Genomic DNA, 15,216 nt, shown 5'->3' on the forward strand with positions numbered 1-15,216 from the left:
CAATCGGCTTTCCCGTTCGCGGTCGTTCGAGGCTCGTGTTTCGCCGTAATTTTCTCGCAGACGAACTGCATTCGCCGACCCTCGTAAAACACGTGGCTTCTTTTTATTCCGGCTCGATGCTATGACGGATTTAGTGACCATGGATCGAGCCAAGTATCCCATCCGACTCGGATCAAGTCATTAAACTCTGCAAGCTTTTAACTCCTTTTTCCGACCGACATAAACCCCGTTTAGTACCCGCCGTCGTGTTCTCGGTGATCTCGAACAGAATTTTCAGAAAATATTTCAGAAATTTGAAGAATGAACGGTGGTAGATTAGCTTCAGCTTGGAACGTCACTGTAATTTGCTGTTCTACTTCAACGCAAAGTCTTATTTACAAATATTTGCAACACGTGTCATCTTCTGAAACTTCCCAGACTTTGCAGAGAAACAGAGACTGTCGGTGTAAAGGGCAGACTTTGTTCCAACCCTTCGTTATCGAATGAAACGTTGCGATACTACCCTTGTTAATTTAATTAATATTTGCAGTTGTTAGTTCTGCATTTTGTTTGCATCGAATATGAAGTATTAAAGTTTCGGTATGTATATGCACGAACAGGAGAGTTATTAATTTACCAAAACGGGGTTAATTAATTTATTCTAACAGCCGATATTCCGATACACAACAGCTTGGCTTAGTTTCCATACACCGAGTTGAGGGGTGGGTTGGGCTATCGTCCAGGGGATGAACGCTCAAGTTTCTTCTGAAATTTAATTTTTAAAAATGCTTAATGAAAAATGCACCATCTTCGAGCCAGTAAATTGTTCAATAATTAGAGAAGGAGGAGGGAGAAATCTCCTTCCCCCCTGCTAGGCAGAGATCCGAATTTCAGCTGTATCAAGTCGGCCTCCGTGTTAACGAGGCCATCGAGCTCGTTACCAAACCGATAATTAAATACGGACTGATCTCCGATTGCACTCGTCACCTTGTTTCAAAATTACCACACCTCTCGATATTGGATAAACAGCGTGTAAAGGAGGATATAGCAATTTTAGCTGCACTCGATTTGAATTTCAGGAAAAAAGAAAAATTGATTCGATCTTCCTAAGCGCCGTGCAATTTGCCATCCTTCGAATCTAATCAAAACTTCGATATCCGTCAATGGTTCGATATTTCAGTCGCGATTTGACGAATGGAAAATTCGCCAGGTAGACGAAGATTTCGTGATTCGAGCAGCGGAAGCGTGGAAGAAAAGGGTAGCGAGGGGTTCGTGTACACGGAAGCACAGGTGTAGATGTATGTATATTAGTTGAGACACAGGGTGGAAGGAGGGGCGCGTTTTCGAGAGGTTCAGCGAGAGCTCTCGTCGTAAAGACGGTAGGCTGGGAATATCACGTGCGAAGCTAACATGTCCTCAGGGAGCCAGGAGGGTGTCTCCTATGTGTACATAGCCAGGGTATCCAGGGACGCGTACGCGGCCAACTTCCTTTCCACCACATTTATAGATGACCGTACATACACTGTGTCTGTGCGCGTAAGCTGCCCCAAGCAGCTTAGGTCATTCTTCCTATTTTTAAATGTCGCTCGACGTCGCGACGGTTCACCCCGCGTCCTGAAAACCTTACCTCCTCTATGCATACCGTTCGTTTAACTTTCGGGGGTTTTATTCTTCCATCTGCCAGGTAAATTTATTCGGGTACACGTAATTACCTTACCATTACCCGAATAGAAAGAACGTCTCGTATCGGAATCGATTGTTTCAACGAATAGAATCTCTGAGAAGAGACGCGTCCTTTCCATCGTCTACTTTCTATTTAGAAACGAATGAATGGAAAACGACTAACTCATGATCCTCTGTTCGAGCGAGATAAAAATACAGCGCGATGAATTTTTTCATTGTTATAACGGCCGACAATGCGCATTATTCTTTTTCCGCTTTTGTGCTATATCCGGTTTATTCGTTATCCTTGCCTTAATTAAGATTCGAGGACCGAAAAGGGATTCATCGTTGGGCTAACAGAAAAAAAAAAAAAAATTACGCTCATTTTTATATCTTTTGATAAGGCCACCGTTCGTTCGAGCAAATTCAAAAAGCAACCGAGTAATTTGCTCGGGATTCTATTCCCGGATTTATTCTGCCATTTTATTATAGGAACGTATCAGTCGCTTTTGAATTATAGGAAATTGGATTTTCAATTCGCCTTTCTTTTTTTTTTAACGTAACGCGTTGAGAATTATATGTATCTCAAGAATAGTATTTTACTAGGTAGAAAAGATATTTGTCTAAAGGTATAGCTTTTGTTATTGATTACACAGGATTTTGGAAGCTTGTCACGTATAACATCCGTGTCCGTCGTTCCCAAAATTCCATCGCGCGAGCGAAATAACGCAAGGCGATTCCATTCGAAAAAGGAATGAAAGAGTATCCTTCGCGATAAAACAGAGAACTGGATTCCGAGGAAACCTTCCGTCATATAGGTACAGCACCAGGAATGGTGAGCTTTCCTAGGGAAGATGGCGATGTCCGGGGATTATCTCCTTTTACCTCATAGAATTCCCTAGATTCTCGAATTCTCGACTCTCGTTAAAATCTCTGACTTCCGAAACCTATAGAAAAATAAAAGTTTAATTCGTCTTCGCGGTACAGTTTCGAAGCAGAGGCGATCGTTGCCCGAGGATGTACAACGGAATTATAACGAAGCGTTTTCGATTCCGCTCGCATTCTGGTCAACCCCGAAAATGTATTCTGCATCGGGGCTTTAGTGCGACCTTTTCGCTCGAACGTATGCAGAATTCTCGACGGAAGAGTTCACCGTCCGGGATTTCAGGATAAATAATACACGCGAAACGCTCGATATCCCCGGCGAACGGTAACGCGAAGATACGCGTTTGAAAATTTCTTTTTTCTTCCGAATCGCTTTCCGTGTTTTATCTTTTTCAACGAAACGTTAACTCGACGAACAATACCGGCGCTAATTAGCCCGAAAAATAAGGGTAGGAAGACGCGTACGAGTCGGTGACTCGCACGGATCAGCTTTAGTCGCGCGAGCTCGCGAATTCAGGCCTGGATTATCGATCCGACCGCGGTTTGAGCTTCCTTGGCTCTGCTGATCGAAGATTAAATGTCGTTGCCAACTGCAATTTCAGCTTTCTTCTCCGTTCCCAGACTCACCCTCTTGTGTCGATACATACGCACACTTTTATACGCTGCTTCATCTAACTTGCTTCCTCTATTGCAATCAACGATATAGAAAATCAATGTTTCCTTTTTCATTTCGATTGATATTCGACGCTTGTTGAGAAAACAGATCGAACAAATTCAATTATATTCTCTGATTAATATTAATCGTTATCGTTATGTTAATCAAATCTATTAACGCGCAATAATACTTAACGATATACTTAAATATTCCATTGTGGGAGCGTGTTAAAATTTAGTTAACACATCGATGGATGGTAAATTTGATCGCGTTCGATTAAATGTCCTCCGAAATATTATTCATAGAATTCACAATATTATACACTGGATAGCTTTCGAACGTATCCTTGCAAATAATTACCGCACGTGATATATAACATAAAAACAGGAATTTCAATTAATAGCTGAACGTATATATTTCGACTACACTGTGATATTGCTTTCCCGTTAATAGCATAATAATTGGAAAGCTCGCGTTTAATTAAAATCGCATTGAAACTTTAGGTCCCCGCGCCTTTCCAATTCCCATCGAACGATGAATACAAATTTTTCGTCCTACATTTCTTCCCCTATTTGAATATAAAAATAAAAATAAAATAAGCGAAAAACATTAACGCGAAACAAACTTCGATTTACCTTCCGATTACGATTGCAAACAAGCTTTATCTGTTTGTAGCTGATGAATTATTAATAGAAACCACAGGGAATAATAATGCAAAGGCATTGCAAGCTACGGTAAACAAAGCAATATCCTTGATCTCAATGAAACGTAATCGGTCAAAGGAGTCGGAATGATTGTTACTTAAACAAGCTTCTAAGTTATGAATTGTCTTTGAAACCGAGGGAAATTCATTTCCGTGGAAACTGTCGAACAATGCGGGTCCAATGGTGTGTAATTTATGATTAAACGGTTCGCGATCAAAGTGGAAACGTGTCAGAGAAAATCAACCAGGGATGAAGGAAAGCACTTTTAACCGGCTCTTCTGATTTTATATTCAGACAAAAGTGTCGGATAGTTTAATATTCGTAGAAATAAAAATTACTTTGATCATTTCTTTACCTCCCTTTTGTCTCGCGATTCAAACCGCACACCGAAGGGAATAAACCCGCAAAACAGATATACCCTCGGAATGTATGAACCAGCGGGAAGCCGTTTCGCTGTTGTATTCCCTGAACCATATCATTATACCGGCGTTTCTAGGCATCGTTTATTTGCAACAGCAAGAGATTCGGCGAACTTATGCGGAATTTTATGCGACCCTCTGCCCCGATGGGGGTTGTTCTCGTTCGGGAAACGAAACGTTCGCGACTCCCTACGATGCGATAGTAAGACAATAGGGAGAGTGATGCGACAATACGGCGACGGTGAGATGGAAGCGAAGAGATTCGGGATTTCGGTTACCGATACCAATGATTATGAAAACGAAGGGAAGGAAATTCCTCGAGAGAAGAGAGAAATTCTTAACTCAGCTAAATCGCTGACTCGGTGCAATCAGAGTTCTTTTCTAGTCGCGTTGACTGGGGTTCCGCTGGAGAAAACGCAGAACGGTAAAACGAACGGGAAACAATAACGATACAGCGTTCCATAATGCATATCAACGGCTGCCGGGCTCTCATTTCCCGCCACGTTTCCCTCCATTCACCCCCCTCGCTCTTGTCTCGCTGGTCGGTACATCATTAAGCTCGCGACGCGGCGTCCTCCAGCTATTCTGGGGTTCGAATACACTGTATTCCATGTGGTTGGGATTCGTGTGCACCCTAGACTGGGTGTACACCAGCGTACCAAGCCCCGTAGTGATGGCCTCAACACCGTCTAGTTCTCAACCGGAACACGAAACAGTATATCGATTTCGTTGTCGATATCGATCCCGGAGTTCGTTAAATTCTCGACCATCAGATTTTTATTAAATTGTTGAATATCCGAACGAAACGTTTCAATATAAAATCAGGATCGTGATCAAACACGATAGGATTATAAAATATTTACCAAGAGAAGTTACATTTTACCAGTTGAATTTTATATTCCCAATATTCCGATCGTTCAGAATTTAAGCTCGTTCCGTTGAAAATATTCTGTTTAATCATCAACGAATAAACAAATATGCTCGTGTACACGATTTCATCGAATCGTACAGTTTTTTGTATCTTTAATTATTTCGATCAAACACGTTGATTAGTGTAGGGTCCGAGGCGAGCTCCGAAAAATGTCAAACTTTACACGCTTATAACTTTGTAACCATTGAATTCCTAAAGTTAAACTTGCATTTTCAGATTCTACGCATCAAAAGCTATAGATTGAAAAAGAAAAATGTCGAAAATTTGGTGTCCCCTGAAGTAAAGCTCAGCCAAATTTATAAAATTAAAGCTTGTATAACTAATTTAGATTTGCATTTATATCGTTTAATATTCAAGTAAACATTCTTAGACGCAAAATCGTCTTATGGGGGCCCTGTTTTTGATGGCGGTTTATGATGTACTCTACGTACCGTGCGTCGCCGACTCTCCGGACGAATCCGTTGTATTTGCAGAGAAGCATAGTACGCTTAAATCAAACTTACTATACGTATTCCGGAACACAGTTTTCAAATTACAAGCGAGTTGAAACTTTACCGTACCGTCATCTGTTCTTCCCTGTCGCTCTTTACCACTCCTTCATCGCGACCTCGCTATGTAGAAACTTCGCTCTCTGATATCGACTTCCGCGTCTCCACTCCAATTCGTTCCAACTTGGATGAAGTTCGTTTCAAGCGATTCAATGAAGTTCCAAGCCGAGGCGATCGAGTCGACAATGAAGCAAACTGGTGACGAGAACCGCTTCGTCCAAGCGTACGGTCCACGCGTCGGTACGTTTCCCTGTCATCTGTGTAGGTAATAATCCTGATCTCGATCCTAAGAGGGTCATTTCTACGCATTCCACGGACTGTGTTACGTTAAATGGCAAGGATATCCCTCTAAACGAGATGGGGAAAAATACTTTTGTTTATCCGCGTAGACTGAAGAAACACACGAGCTCAGGGTTGAAAAACGAAGCTCGGGGTTTTCACCTCTATTCATTCGACTCGACGAAACAGCTGAAGAGACGAAAGGACCCTGTTTACCGTGTTTATCATTTATTCAATGAAACCGTCGAGATCGCGCGCCGCTATTGTTGTTCTCCTTTCGCGAAAATCAATTCCATCCGAACTCCGTTGCAAGAATTATTGACACAGTTACGGCCACTTCCTTTGTCCCCGTCCAAAGATTAATGGAGCGTGTAAGTTCTTTGTAACCGGACGTTTTGTTCCCTTTATTAAAGGGAAATAAAAAGAAATTAAATCAATTTCGTGACGGAGAAATGGCTAACGCGGATGGCAATATTCCCGGGTACTCGCGTATTTCCAGATAAAATACAACCTGCAATTTGAATTATACGAAGGTAGACTTGATTTAAGACCAACGGAAGCGGTCTGCAAAGTTTCGATCAACGGTGGTACAGAAAAAAAAACCCACCAAACGCCCCCCCGACGTTCCTTCATTTTCGCCCTGTTTAATTCGCTCCTTCAAAGCTCGCAACGTTCCACTTTATCGTCGTTAAATTTTCAAACGAAGAAATACAGTCGAAAAGGCGAGTGCTCGAGAGAAGAACGTTGCAAATGGATCTTTAATAATCCTTTAAACGAACTTGTTGTAATTAACCCTCGTTCGAATAACGCGGACCAGGGAGAGAGAGAGGGAAACAATGCGGTGAATTGAAATTGCAGTTTCAACCGACCAGCGTTGGATGAATAAAAAAAGAAAAATGTATTAATACGTGTTTAAGAAGAAGAACCCTCTCGGTTGTGATCCGGTGGGTTGAACGAAGTCGAATGCATCGTATTGAAGAAGCGTCTTTTAACGACGGACTTATTACGATCTTTTCTACTCGCGGGACAATGATTCAAGGAATTTCTTTCATTCCTCTCTTATCGCGAGCGTCGAACGAGCGGTGGAAAAGGAGCTGGTAAAAATATCTCTTTACGAACGAGATCTTCGCCGGCGAGCTAGCTCGACTGAAAGAAAAACGTTTTGCAGAATATTAACGGGCAGGCGAACTGTCGCAACCGATGCCACCTGTTCTTCCGGCTTCAATTCAAGTGGAAAATAATTACGAGCCCACCGAATGCGCGACTTTTCCCCTGCTGCTTTCACTTTTCAACGTCTTTGTGACCGAGCAACCGTGCTCGCTTGCAAATGCTTCGCGTTTATTCGCGTACCTCGCACGGAATTCTCTTGGTGTATCGAATAAAATGTGATGAACTGACAAATGTTGCAAACGTCTGGTACACAGCTAGCTGGGTGTCTTGTAAGTTAGTGGTAGTTGCATTTTGTTATCGCACTGAGGTGTAGAGAGAAAGGAATTGATCATTTTCTTTTTCCAAAAGATCCTTCTTTCTCTATCCTTACCTTTAATCCAATGGTTCTATATCTGATGAAATAGAAAAATAATATATTTTATAAATAGAAAAAAAATATACAGACCTGACTTTTATTAAAAATTAAACTGATTATTACATAACAGAAAGAATAAAATTAATTAAAAATATATATATTCTTGAATGAAATTTATTTCAGGATAAAATCATTTAATGTCGGCTTTTGCAGATTTCTGCGATATTAGGTCTAATATTTGATATTTGATAAGAAGATTTAAATCAAATCTATATTATATCTATATTATAAAAATCATTTAAAAAAAAGAGCTCGCTTTAACCAAAGGAAGCCTACGTTACATCGTATGCAAATCAGAAGGAGATTCTTGAAAACCGCCACGTAACGTGTCTGTTGATCGCTAGGGGTTTGAAGATCGTGTCGCGTTATCGAAATGCGCTAAGTGAATCTCGTCTGCGATCGTGTCTGCCGGGGAAAAAAAGGAAATGGTAGGAATTGCAGGGTCGTTCGTCGCGTGTGCACGCGAAAGCAATCTATTTTCCAAGCTATGGGAATATCCAACCCCTCCTCGACGTCTCTATACGCACCTGTCTTTCACCTCCCGCAATCCTCTATGCATCCCAGTATGAACTCGTTCGATCCGTGTCATCTTCACGCGTTAATTCTTTATCTTGCATCTCGCTAATTTCCCTCCTATACGTAGGTATAATAATTGGCGTAATTTGGATCGTCTTTTGGGGACGAGTCAGAAATTTTAATATTTTGAAAATCTGAAATTTCAGAATGCGGAGAAATGCATTTAAAAAAATACCACAAGTATTGCATCCAGCTCGATGCATTCTCGAACCGCAAAAATTTCAAATGACAAGCTTTCAGAGTATTTCAAATAACAACGATATGGAAACACGAAATAGCGGTAGCAAGGTTTCGCGTGGAACGTGTTAATAACTTCATTCCGGAGAGTAGAATCAAAAGATAGAATTGTTCGGCCCGTCACGGAACAGATATCACGGAGTGCGCAATCGGACCGTGATTCTCTGTAACGAAGCTTTTTTTTTTCTCCTCTCATTGTGTTTGCTTATAATACGTAATTCTGTAAGAAGAACTTTTCGGACGAAATATCCACGTCGACGGGAACTCGAGGGTAAACTTTTATTCAAAGGGTTAATTGCGAAGCTCAGTCTCACCGCAACGGCATAAAATAAAGTTCATAATTGCATTCTCTTTGCTTTCGGTTAGACTGCGCTTCGTTTCTTTAATTCGTACTACTTTCGAAGGATTTTCATTCTACGAAGAAAAGGAAATCTTTCTTTATAACGTAATTATTATTGATGTCTGCGCAATTTTTTTCCACACTTTAAATATGAAAATGCACGAATAGCATTATCGTTGCGGTAAAACAATACGAGAAAATCGTTCTCTCTTTTTCAAAGAGAAACAGAAAGATTCTTATAGCCTCTATTGGAAACAGTTCCCAATACCTCCTTCTTTTATTATCACCCACGTTCCCATGAATTTCGCATTTAACAAATAACTGTTCGACGATGATGCCGCGTATTTCCTCAGAATGTGAAACAATAAAAGAAAGAAAAGAAAAAGAAAATTGTTGAACAATTGATTGGCATCGAGATCGTAAATAAAGACCTAAGAAAAACTCGTAGTATTCCATCAAAGAAATTAAAAAGGGAGTTAGGTGAAGGGACAGAACCCGAGGAAGCTCAAGGGGGGAGATAGAGAACTCGGGAAAATCTACAGGGAGAGGGACGACGTCACTATTTTTCCTAGGGAACTTATTTTACACAGTCGTTTATAAATAAATCATTTTCACGATGTTTGCACGATATCGGTCTTGGAATGAAAGTGGGACAGCACGTTTGTTCAATTCACAGCAAGCTTTCTAGTAAGAAGGAGGATAGTGTAGAGGCAGGTAGCGTTTGATTGGGCGTAGGTATAGCAACATAGGTGGGTAACGATAACGGTTACCGTTATGGTCTATTCAGTACCCTTCGCTACGGAGTGTTACAGTATTCCAGGCGGCTCGGCCTTTCAGAATCGTTATTGCACCGGCAGGAATTTCCTCCCCGACGCGTAGTTACACGTGCTACGATTCACGAGGCCCTCGATACAAGAGCCCGTCGTACCAAGTTGCAATATTTCAAACAAATCAGATACGTAGCACCGTAGTCGCGTCTAAACATCAAAGAGAGTTCGTCGAAGAATAAAGCGTCACCTGTCTTCCACCGCAGAAGAGGGAGAGAATCTTTGCCCGTGTTTCCAAGCAATCCCTTTATTATGTCATACAACAATGGTTTCTATTCCGCCAGTGTAATGTCCGGTTTCATTTTCATGCTTCTTACGTTACCTGGAAACACGATACCTCGGTAGATGCGACGCGACGTTGTACAGGTATGCGCTAGCGGAAACACGACACTATGACATCCATTAGATCTACCAGTACGCTGGCTACCATCCTTTCTGACCCATATCGATAACATCGAAAACACCCGTTGAAGCTTTTGGAAAAATAAAATGAAAAATATTTCAAGGTTGCGAATTTGCAAGTCTGGGAATAGTTACCATCCTTTCCGATTCATATCGAAAACATCGAAAATACTCGTTAAAGCTTTTGGAAAAATAAAATGAAAAATATTTCAAGGTTGCGAATTTGCAAGCCTGGGAATGCAATGGCTACGATCCTTTCTGATCCATATCGAAAATATCGAAAACACTCGTTAAAGCTTTTGGAAAAATAAAATGAAAAATATTTCAAGGTTATCAATTTACAAGTCTGAAAATGCAAATTAATTTGACGTGATTTTGTTATAACATTAACATAAATACTCATTACACGAATTTTCAATTAGCCCATGCGTGATGTGCAAAGAAGCTTAAAAGCTTATCTTCCCTATAGAGGATGTAATTAATTTGAATATCGGATACCATTTTTAACTGTTCATCGATTAAAATGTCTACTGCATCGTGATTTGAGAAAAAACGCTTTAACACCGGGATTACGTCGCATGGATAAAATTGGACGACAGGGTGCAAGGTCAAAGCCGACTGATTGCGTACGGTTAAAAATGAACGTATATTTTCGTCCGGTATGGATAGGAGGTAGAAATATACATCTAATATCAAGGATCGATTGGAAGGTTAGAAAAAGATCGGAGAAACCTTGAGCACCGATACCGAGTACCCAGTGGAACCTTCAAAGGCATAAAAGATGTAACCCTTGTTCAACAGCTCTTCCTCTCACGTACATACGTATAACTATAAATACTTTAAATTTCCCGTTGAGTTTCCACGTTTTCCTGCAGATTTACTGCCTTCGTTCCATCGTTTTCCTCTCGTCCCGCGAGGGCAACCTCGTTTTCGTCCAGGATTTGTAGAGCTTTCCTCGAGATCTTCGCCATTAAACGGACAAACGACCTGACCCCTGGCCATGTTTTCCTAATCAATACGTATTTTATGCAATTTACTCGTATCATTCTAATGGAAGTGTTTATTGTTATTCCAATGGATCCCCGGTTCCCTATTCTCGGGTTAGAAATCTTCCACTTTCGAAACAGAAACATTCGTTTACCTAAACAGGTTGAATAATTTATAAATTCTATTGCAATTTATATCAGACTTGGTGTATTTTGTTTTTCTCTGCTTAGTTTCCTTGAACGATTTATACAAACATTCGTCTAACTTCATTATCCAAAGTATTCTCGCCATTCTCGACGGCGTCGTGTGGATAAAATATGTTAAGAAGAAACTTTTTGTTTCTCGAGGGTGAAAGAAAATTACCCGGCAAACTTTTACCGCAAACTTTCCCTTTATATTTTCTGTTATTACCAGAAATCTTTGAGTAATGCCTAATATGGAAAAATATTTGTATAATTTAATTTATTTTACGAGGGTGTGACAAAGACCTCGAAAGAGTACAAGAGAAAGTACTACCTTAAGTAGGTTTCTATAGTGTATGGAGAGAAAAAGGGACGTTTCGTCTCGGGATCGTCTGTCAGCCCGAACCAAATACGAAACCCTCTACCCCTCCATTAAACGTCTACAATAGAAATTAAAAATTATAAATTACAAATTATAATGTGTGATCGCATAGAAGAGGTTTGCGTAGGAAAAAGTGAGGCATAATGAAATTTAATCGATCCTATTACGATCGAGGGATACTGTTAGAGTCTTCATAAAATAAAAAGATTGGTAGAATTTTGTTGGACACTCTACATGTTATCGCAACTTGTTGCAAGTATCAGAGGATCTAGAAAAGCGAGGAGTACGAGTTCTCGTAGGGAGTGTTCGCCAGCAGTTTACAAAGTGGCCTCGTCTAGCCTGGAAGTTCCAGGAGAAGCAGATCGCTAGCGTTCGGTACGCGCTTAGCCTTCGGTAAACGAGCGAACTTGCTAAAGTCGTGTGCAAAGAAACGAAACGGCAAAAAACCGGTCGACCGATCGAAACGTCTTTCCGTAATCTCATCGAATCGTCTGACCCAGGCTCCACGGCGTCCAACTTGTTCGCTTAACAGTCCTGTTTGCCGATTGAAGCCCCATAACGTCCCCCTTCCTCCCCAAATCTTCCATTCTTTCCCTCCTTTCATCCCCGACAATGCGCCGCGGTTATCGACCGCTCGTTCGACTCTCGCCCCCATCGCCAGGGTCATTTTGACCCGCCACGGAAATAAAATCTACCCTAGGTGTTTGGAAAAATGAAAATTCCCGAAATAACGAAAACAATTCACCCTTTGTTTATTCTAATTGCCTCGCTTGCAGCATTAATTATCTTCCGGGACTTCGAAGCATTATCGATGCCAGTGTAATTCCAGCGGCATATCTTAACTTTTCTTCTTCGACCCGGATATATACGCGTTCGTTCCTGTTGTCAGGGAGAGAGGGAACGATAGTGGAGTGGTTTGAAGTTTCTTGATTCGTCGTTAAAAAGGAGGACCAATTAGCTCGCTGAAGAAGCTCCACTCGAATCGGAATCCGAGGAACTTTTCTACTTACTCGGAATCATCGGAGATTTCGACTAAAGGAAAATTCTGAAATTAAAATTGAGAAAGAAAATGTTGATATCGCATCGAAATTCTATCTATTCCATTCAGGCGTAAGCAAATAATAAATCTGTCGGAAGAGAATTAGAATTCAAGAGGCTCGATGCCATCCATCAAACTTCCGGTTCACCGGTCCGATCGTTTGACGTGTCGTCACGGAGACGCGTCGTTTTTATTAAAGTTCCGCGAGCTGAATTAAAGGGTCGGAAAGAAGAAAGGAAAGAAGGAACGATCGGGCAACGTCATTATCCTGCTACCACGGGGTAGAAAAGTTTTCGCGACGCACCGAAAAACTTTTGTCTCTTCGTATCCTCTCGGTGACTCGTCCTTTCCCGAGGGTAAAAGAGACACCAACAAGAATCCGTAATAAGAAAAGCTCGAACCAACTTGTGTCGAACCTTTAACAGAACACGATTCAACGAACAACTCGTTGTCAATCAAGTACAGGACACGTATTAAGTTGTTAAGAAAAATAATATTTCTTTCTGTATTTCTTCTACCTTTGTTACGCGACTTCTATTACCCACCCGAGCGTTTAGCGATGGGTGTCCGCGGTCACCCTTAGCAACGAAAGGGTTAAAGTCGAGCCAGAATTCTGGATAGACTAGGCTAATTTTACTTGTGTACAATTTTTCTTCCTAGTCTTATTCTCTTATTTACTTTACCAATATAAACCAGACTAGGTCCAGGATAAAACGCACCATCTTTGAATCTTTCATCACGATTCATGCACCCAGTCTTCCTCCCTCTCATACTTTCCCGAATCCCTCAGGTTCTCCTCGGCTGTGTAACAAGCTCGTTTGAATCGGTGAGCCGCGATTGGCAGCGGACTCGGCCACGTTCGCGAAAGCGAGCCAGGCCAAGTGGTGCCGAGGTGGTTGTCCGCTGGGTAGAAAGGTTTGCGAGCTCGAGCCCGCTAGATTGGCCGCTTTGTTCGAACGGCCAACAACTGTCTCACCCCTTTTTTCTCTACCATCTTTACCAGCCTGCTCTTTTCTTCCTCTTTCTCTTCGGTCGCGGGCGCTTCCACCGTTTTCCTAGCGAACCTTTTGACCCGTCCCCGAGGAACCGCAAGTATTACGGCGAACTGACGTGCTTCGAAGCGTGACCTAGCTGTCAACTATTTTCGCTCCTCGCTCCAACCGCTCTTTTCCTCTTTCTTTTTACGATCAGACCGAAATGAAATTAGTCGAGTACTCGTTGCCTTCTGCTCGAGGCTTTGCCAGCCATCCTCTAACTACCATGTTCCTTCCGCTGGTGTTCGCCTAACTTTTCCTCGGGAAACACTTCGCTCTAACCATCGATCGTTAGATCGCGGTCTAATTCAGTCTGGTCTTTAATTAGTTGGAGAACGAACATGGTTTGGATGTTTGATCGACCGCGAGAGGTATCTTGATGATCCTGGAACTCTGCGTTCGACGGAATCGAATCGATAGATTGCGGTGGATTTCTGATGATTCCCTTGGAATTGTGGGAATTAAGGGAATCGATGGTTTACAGGAAAACAGGGACTGGTGATCTGTTGGTATTGTTCTTAATTAAAGCTTAATAGGTGAAAGTATTCTTTCGGTGAAATTGCATACAGGATCAATAGAATTAGCCAACTCGATCAGGCATTCTCCTTTAAAGCAACAACTCGACTGCTTCGTCGATACCTGGTTAGCTCGATAAAGGGCATTTTTAATGAAACAGCAAACGAGTCTGAGAGCAGATTTCTGGCTGGTCAGTCGAACTCCATTTTAGGTCCAACTTTAGGAATTCGTTTAAAAGAATTCTACTAAAATATTATTTTCAACCAAAAGATCGACGTATTTTCACGAAAACCGTGATGGAAACTGCAGGTCGGAGAGGCGGCAAAGAAAAATTGCCTCGTGAACCGAAGCAGCACTCGCGGTCGTTCCTCTGTGCTAGCCGCGATACAAAAGTTCAACCTCGTACCAGCACTATTCCATTTTTCTGCGAACCCGGCCGAGAGATGAACAAAGAGGCGACGACACCCACGCGTCGTTTTTTGCCCCGCAATTGCGGCACTGTAGCGTTGCCCGCGGGCGGTATCGCTTTCAGTAGCCGCTGATAACGTTACAAGGTATCGTTGGAAGGGCCAGCAACACGTCTGGAACTTATGAATCACGGATAACCCCATCCATGGGGTGAACTATTAACGGCAGACCTCGGGTGCAACCGTACCGATGAGTTACGCGGTGAGCGTGCACCAGATGCTCCCCGGCGTTATCGCGATAATAAATAAATTATTTTATTGTAAATGAAATAACCGATGGAAGCGAGGATAGTTTCATTTCTGGTATTGTTCGTACGATAAGGCCAACACGGCGGGATTTAGTGAAAATAATCCGTGGAACACGGTGGACGTAGAATAAGGTTTCTCTGTCGGGGACGCTCTGGCAATCTGCGAGATTTCCAGCGTAGATGGCGGAGTTTAGACAAGGGCTAAATGGATTCGAGTTGAAACACGTGCTCGCGAGTAGAGCAGGGTTGCAAAGCGTAGAGAGTTCGACAGGCCACGGATTACAATTGCGTTGGTCTGAGGGTAGACGATGCTAAAAGTGGTACGCATCCGC

The 15,216-nt window shown here is 42.0% G+C and overlaps 1 protein-coding gene across 1 annotated transcript in view; it reads left to right on the forward strand.

Annotated features, from left to right (window-relative positions):
- LOC114880398 (ankyrin repeat domain-containing protein 50) overlaps nt 1-15,216 on the forward strand; it is a 109,825-nt gene that overhangs the window by 8,678 nt on the left and 85,931 nt on the right. The window lies entirely within an intron of this gene.

Source organism: Osmia bicornis, chromosome 2, assembly GCF_907164935.1.
Source record: "Osmia bicornis bicornis chromosome 2, iOsmBic2.1, whole genome shotgun sequence".
Taxonomy (NCBI): Eukaryota; Metazoa; Arthropoda; class Insecta; order Hymenoptera; family Megachilidae; genus Osmia; species Osmia bicornis.